The sequence below is a fragment of the Etheostoma cragini genome, chromosome 8 (genome assembly GCF_013103735.1).
Source record: "Etheostoma cragini isolate CJK2018 chromosome 8, CSU_Ecrag_1.0, whole genome shotgun sequence".
Taxonomy (NCBI): Eukaryota; Metazoa; Chordata; class Actinopteri; order Perciformes; family Percidae; genus Etheostoma; species Etheostoma cragini.
Window position 1 is genome coordinate 16,001,716 of NC_048414.1, and position 7,360 is coordinate 16,009,075.

The 7,360-nt window shown below is 37.4% G+C and overlaps 1 protein-coding gene across 7 annotated transcripts in view; it reads left to right on the forward strand.

Annotated features, from left to right (window-relative positions):
* The window catches only part of srpk2 (SRSF protein kinase 2), a 62,303-nt gene that overhangs the window by 8,786 nt on the left and 46,157 nt on the right, over positions 1-7,360 (forward strand). The window lies entirely within an intron of this gene.

Sequence of the window (7,360 nt, forward strand, 5' to 3'; positions counted from 1 at the left end):
TTTATTGTCTGTAAAGCGTCCTTGAGTGTTAGAAAGGCGCTGTTAAATAAAATGTATTATTATTATTATTATTACAGCAGTGCACACAAACCCAGATCTCAAGCATTCCCTGTCTATAAATCTGCTCTATTTTATCAAGACTGCCGCTGCCATTGTAAACCGTGAGTAATTGGCTACACTGAGCAGTCTGGTGTCCTCTTTAAGCCCTGCATTTAAAATCTGTTTGTTTGTTGTTGATTGACTCTTGTTAGATGACTCAGAAGCTACTAGCATTGTACATGTAGTAGTCATAAATGGACAAGTGGTTACACTTCAAGTTGGTCAAAGTGACCTATCAGACCAAAGGATCGCATTTAATTTACAGTATAAGAAAAAAACAGGGCTGCAACTAATGGTTTTCTGTTTTATTTATTTTAAGTCCAAGGGGTGGCATCTTCAAATGTCTCGTTTTGTCCAACCAACAGTTCCAAAACCCCAATAAATGAAATTTACTATCATATATGAAAATTAAATGAACTGAAAAACAAAAAATCTTCATTGATATGCTATAACTAGTGCATTTTTTACATTTCTTTATTTTTAGTTTTTTAATTATATCATCAAAATAATTGCCATTTTCTGTCATTTTGTTTTGGTTTATAAACCAAAGTATTGACAAATTGATATTTTTGACCTGATAAGAGTTTTGGTTGAGTATCACCAAAGTGTTTACACTTTATTGTTAGGGGGACATTAATGTCTCTAGCAAATGTCAATGTCCTATATGTATGTCATTATGAATGCCTTGGATTAAGTGAAGAGTGCAGTGTGAGTGCAGGTCTGAGTCTCAGGGGATTAATTCCTTTTCTGTCCAGTAGAGGATACTCCTGCCCATGGGCCAGCGTTATTCTTTTGTTGAAAGGGATTCATTGTTGTTGTTTTTTGTTTTTGTCATGCTGAGAATGATAGAATACTTTTATTGATTAAAACACTTATGTAAAAATAAATATTTGGAGAAGGGCCTCCTTATTTGATGCTTGGTGGTTAGACAGGCCTCTCTCTCTGTACCCGTAAAGGTCAAAGGTCACTGGATCGATCACAGCAGAAGCCAGTGAAATAAAAAACAACGTTTACACAAGTCAAAATCAAATTGCCTGTCGAGCTGTCATAATATTCCTTCAAAGGGAATTCATAAATATGATTATTTGATTATCCAAGCTCAAACTAAAAGAATGTTAGGTATTAATTTCAAAAAGAATGACTCTATCATAGAATTACATACCGCCGTGCATGCAAACAGCATTAGTGTTGCACATAGATTAGATTTAAAATAGTAATTTAGAAATGGCATTTAAAGAACACTGCTGACTGTCAATATGCTTTCTATTGATTAGATACCTCACTATGAGCAACATTAAAGGGCAAATCAGTAATCGTCTGCGTGTGTGTATGTGCTGATTTACTAGATGTGCAAGGAAATCAACGGATCACTCTTAATTAAAAGAAAAGGCAAAATGGGGGACACAATAGATTTGTTTTCTCAAAAGAACAATAAAAGCAATTATGCGGAGAAGAATAATAATGGAGGAGGAGGATAAAGGAAAATCCCTAGGAAAACAATAGGGTTCCACAGCCGTGCTGTGTGAACCGCGTATCGCCTTGCGATTATTGCGGTGCACGCATCCTCGGGCTTGGACCCCCAATTAGTTGATTAACCAATTAAAAGAAAATGAATCTGAAACTATTTTGAATCGATTCATTTTTTCAGTGAATTTTCAAGCAAATATTCAAAAATGTGCTTTTCAAAGATGAGAATTTGCTGCTTGTCTTTGTCACATGTCATAGTAAATAAAATATAATTTGGTCTTGGACTCCTCAGACAAAACGCACAATTTCAAGACACCTCTTTGGGCTTTGGGTAGTTGGGATTGCCGTTTTTCACTTTTTGAAGTTGCATTGAAAAAAAATATGATTTGATACAATAGACTGATGACACAAACCCATTTGTCTAAGTTAAGTGTTACTGCTGGACCTGTGCTTCATTTGTAAAGTGAAGGGCCTTACATAGAACAAGAAGTCGGCCGTTTTGTGGTGGCCTGGTGGTAGGTGTCACTGCTCAATGTGAGCGAGTTTAGAAAGCATACAAGATGCTAACGAGAGACTTCTGTAATGTCAGTACAGTAAAAATGGACTTACTTAACAAAGTTAGTTCACTGCTGGCTACAAGTTAGCAGTCAAACACAACAAAGGTTGTCAGTTAAATGGCGGTTTGAGCTAACATTAGCAATCAAACAATCATAGATAGCTAAAACATTTTTGAAATAGTTTCCATCTTCTGAAATTCTCCAAATTTCAGTATGACATGTTATGCTGTAAACCTTTTTAAATCTGAGCATGCTCGTTTCAAATCTGCACTCTTCTCACATCGGGGAGTGACAGTAGGTGTTAGCCCCATGTGTGATAAAATCCATCTAAACATGTGAGACCGGTGAAGCAGCTGGGGTAATAGCGCAGGAAGAGAGGGTGTAGGTCACTCATTTATCAATTAAACACACACCACTTAGCTAATGAGCTCTCCCTTACACACACACACACACACACACACACACACACACTAATTGCGTCTCACTATCTTTGTGGGGACTTTCCATTGACATAATGCATTCCCGATCCCCTTATCCTAACCTTAACCATCTTAACTAAATGCCAAACCTTAACCCTTACCCTCACTATAGCCATAACCTAATTCTAACCCTAATCCCAAAACCAAGTCTTAACCCCTAAACAGCCCTTTAAAGTTATGGGATCCAGCATTTTGGCCCCATAACGCTGTCCAGACCTGAGTCATAATCTCACTTTTTGTGTTGGTATTAGTTTAAGGGAAACTGTATAGAACCTCCTCCCATCGCTTCTCCCTCCATACCCACTTACTGCACCAACACACGCTCGCTTTAACTTGCAAAGTGCACACATTCAAACATATTGCTGTAGAGTGTGTTCCCCGGTGTAATGAGCCGCAGAAAGTGCAAGATGCTTACCTGTGTACGACTGGGTGAATTACGAGCACTCAACACTGACGTGTGTGTGTGTGTGTGTGTGTGTGTGTGTGTGTGTGTGTGTGTGTGTGTGTGTGTGTGTGTGTGTGTGTGTGTGTGTGTGTGTGTGTGTGTGTGTGTGTGTGTGTGTGTGTGTGTGAATTAGGAGCACTCAACACTGACCGGTAACTGTGTGTGTGGCCATTTTAAGCTTAACTGGAAGAAAGTAGAGTGACTGAGTAAGAGGAAAAAGGAATTGAAAGACTTGAATGGTTCAAGGCAAAGGCCTAGAGCGAGATTGAAGTCCATGACTTGTCCAAATGGAGGTATTAGGACTTTTTAAGGAAAAGCACAGGTGTAATAAATAGCATCATTTATGGCTGCATTAATACTGGGGGGCACTTAAATCGAACAAATCTTGTAACTAAACACATGATCCAATAACTTCTTAATGTTTGATATTTCATTTTATTTTATTATTTAAAGGGGACAGATGTGTTTTTTTTTAGCTTAATCTACCTTAACAGTTTTGGAGTCATTAGAATGGTTATATATTACTTTATTCGAGTTGAATGTTGGTTGTCTCGCTCCCCCATAGCGTCTGTGAGCGAAAAAAAACAACTTGAAACTAATTTTTCCACAAAATCAGACTACCTATAATTTAAAGTTTTGGAAAAAACATGTCTGTACCATCACCAAGGAAAGAAGTTTGAACTTTTAAAGAGCACTCCACTGGTTTTAATAATGCACTTAAGTAAGTTAGATTTAAACTAGGAGAAAAGAGGGTTGAGGTGAACACATTATACAACTGTTTTCATGGGCTGTTTTCAAGTACTCCCTATAGTAGATTGATTAAGATGGGATGTGTCCCTTTAAGATGGTCATATAATAAAAAAAAAAACTACAGTGGGTTTGAAGATTACAAAAAAAATGATCAAAGCAGCAATGGCTGATGCAATCTTGATCCAAAACCTTAGATCCTATACCTCCCATAATGCAACTCAATAGAAAAATACTTATGCCGCGTTCATGTCTTAATACAGTGACCATAATTACAGTGTCCGATTTAAAAATAGCATTTAATTCAGCATCCAAGTCATAACTACTGGAAACCAATTTCTTTTTTAAAACAAACAATTTATCAATGTAATGTCAAATCTGTATAGTAGTGTACTGGAATAGTAACTTACAACTACACATTTTTCTGTTCATGGTCAGTTCTCTATATTGTCAAGAAAAAATAGTAGTAGTAGTTGTAGTAGGATAGTAGTACCAGTTGTGAAAATGTGTACGTCATATATATTTATTTACTATACCCACTCTAATGTTCTACGCTCATATTAACAATGTCAATTTTATATATAGCATTTAAAGAGATTATTTATTGAACCATTGGCTTTTGTGTGTGTGTGTGTGTGTGCGCGTGTGTGTGTGTGTGTGTTTGTCATCTATTGTTTTTCTGCTGGCACTCATGCTCTGCTTCTGACTGGCTAGTAGTCCTTACCTAGCCACTGCGCATGTGTGACTCCCGACAATAGAATAGAATAGAAGTGTGGTGATGCCTCACTCTGTAGCTACAGAGAGCTCAACAAACAAAAGAGGAGCTGCAGCAATGTGCATTACAACTTTTAACATTTGTATGGTGTTAATTAAAGTACATATTCTGATATAACCTAAATACAATTATGAACCTGAAATTGAGCATAATATTAGCACTTTAAGAGAAGCCGCTTTGGGTATATGTAATTGTGTGTGTGATTGTGTTTCTGTCCACTTGGGGGGAGTGTTTTCTCTGCAGAGTAACAACAAGGCTGCTGGCAGTGTCATTAGACTGTGTTAGCACGCACATCTAGACAAGGCAAATAGGATTCCTGACAGACACACACATACACAAACACACGCACAATGGTGTATATGTCTACTTGTCAGTATGATTGCTGTGACTTTTGTCTGTGGCTTCACTTGTGTGTTTGAGCATACTGTCAGGGAGCTATGCAATGGGACGTGTGTGTGTGTGTGTTTGTGTGTGTGTCCATGCGTGCGTGCGTGCATGCATAAAGCCCTTCTCTCGCCCCAGCATCCACCAGGCAGTGAGGAGAAGTAGGCCGCTTAAAGATAGCTCCTGGCAGCCTCAATACTGGCTCCCAAAATATATCTGCTCATGAGAGTCATCATCTCTCTCCCTCCCCCATCTTTCTCATTCTTCTTTTGCTCCTTTGCGTTTAGAACAAGAAATAGAACAAGATCAGCCTTTGAATTTGCATGTGATACTGTCTGTGAATGTCTTGAGTTGTGGATGTATATGTGCACAACTGTGTGTTTGTGTTTGTGTGTGTGCGCGCGTGTTTCTCTTTAAGTGAATTAGCTTTTCCGTTTTTGGGGTCTCCCTTAGAGGTTATCACCATGGAAAGGTGACATCAGGATTGTTCCACAGCATTCTTCAAAATAAGGGGGTTCAATGGTGACCTTTGTCTATGCTCTGACCCACTTGAGATATGTGCGCTTCACAATCATCGGGCTTTTCAGATGTCTAGTTTTGGCAAAAAATACTCAATTTAGAATTATATAAAACAAAGAAAAGCAGAAACAATATAGTAGAAGGGATTTTCTAAACAACTTAAACAATGCATTGAGTAATTAATTAAATTGTGAATCAGCTAAAAGATTAATTGTTTCAGCACTAGGGCTGAGCGATTAATTGCATTTGCAATAAAATTTTGATATATTAAAATGAGATTTTCTAATCTCAAAGCCTGATCACGTGACACGTCAGAGTAAAGCATTCTGCAGAAAAAGCATCAACTTGCCTGGTGGTACTTGCACACTTAATTTCATCAATATAATAACATACAGGCCTAGCCTACAGAAAAGGACCGTTCATGTTTATTATTTATATTATTATTTATTATCTAATATTGTCTTGTTCATACGATACAATGATTTATTGTTTGTCTTAGTTGAATAAAACAGCATACATTTTTAAATCACAATTGCAATATTGGTTAAAAAAATTGCAATTAGATTGTTTTCCAAAATTGCTCAGTTCTATTCAGTACTAAGTTAATCATGACCCTGACGCTTTCAGTATTTATTTGAGTTTGGTCTTATCTTGGTTTTCTTACACAATCCAAGCTCGGATTAATTAGTGCCCATGTATGTAAATGTCTGGTGATTTTTGTATGGATTTTTCCTGCATTATATGCAAGATAAGCTCCAGCCCCCTCCTCCTGTGACCCCCACCCTAAGTGGAGTGCGCCCTCTTATATTAGCTCAGTATTCCTCTTTATGCCGGGATGCGCTGAGACTTAGTGTGTGCTTTACCCCACATTGGCCCACATACACAGATAATGAGGACAATAGTTTGGCTCAGAGACATGTGTGCCTAATGTAGTCCTTTTATGTGGGAAAGTGGAACTGTATGGAGATTGGAGAGAAAGGGAATCATTGTGTTCCCGTTTTCTTTCTGTCTGTCTCTCAGGCATGTCTCATGCATTTGTGGTTGTACTGTTACCATAAAAATGTATTTGTGCAAAATCAGCAGCCATAATGCATCCCTCCTAGGCTTAATAATTCTATATTTTTTGTATAATGATTTTTATTAGAATTGTATTGTGATGGTATGACTTTATCCTTTTGGACAATTCTGTCGTCCAAATGAATGATTTCAACCCCATTTTAATTTGACATTACAAAAAATGAGATTTAGATTTTTGTTTGTCTTGGATAGCAATCTATCCAACAGTTGTTGAGATATGTCAGTTTGGACAAAAGCGGTGGACCGGTGAGTGTCTGACAAACCAACATTGCTTAGTGCCATGCCAGTAGCGTTGCTAATAACCAGATACGAGTGTCTGTTTTTGTTTTACCCAGCAAATTAAATACTTGACAAATCAATATACTTTTCTCTGGTTAAAAATTCAGCAAATCTAATATTGCCATAAAGCTGTCATGCTATTAATTTGCAACATTGCTAACAATGACTTATAAAAACAGAGATATGAAAGGGATATCTACCTCCATAAAATGTTTAAAAACATTTACACAGCATCACCCAGCTTTGACTCCTTTTATTTATCTATATACCTTTCCTTTTTAAAAATATTGTGCACATCACATTGGCTAATCTTTTGAATAATCAATCATTATTTTAGAGAAAAAAGCTGCACCCACTGTTAACACTTGTGCCGTATATGTTCCCATGTACATTCGCTGGTCGAATAGTCAGTCACATTAACCTAAGGATGCCCTTTTAACCCCCGCTGTGTATTAACACACACACACACACACACACACACACACACACTCACACACACACACACACACACACACACACACACACACACACA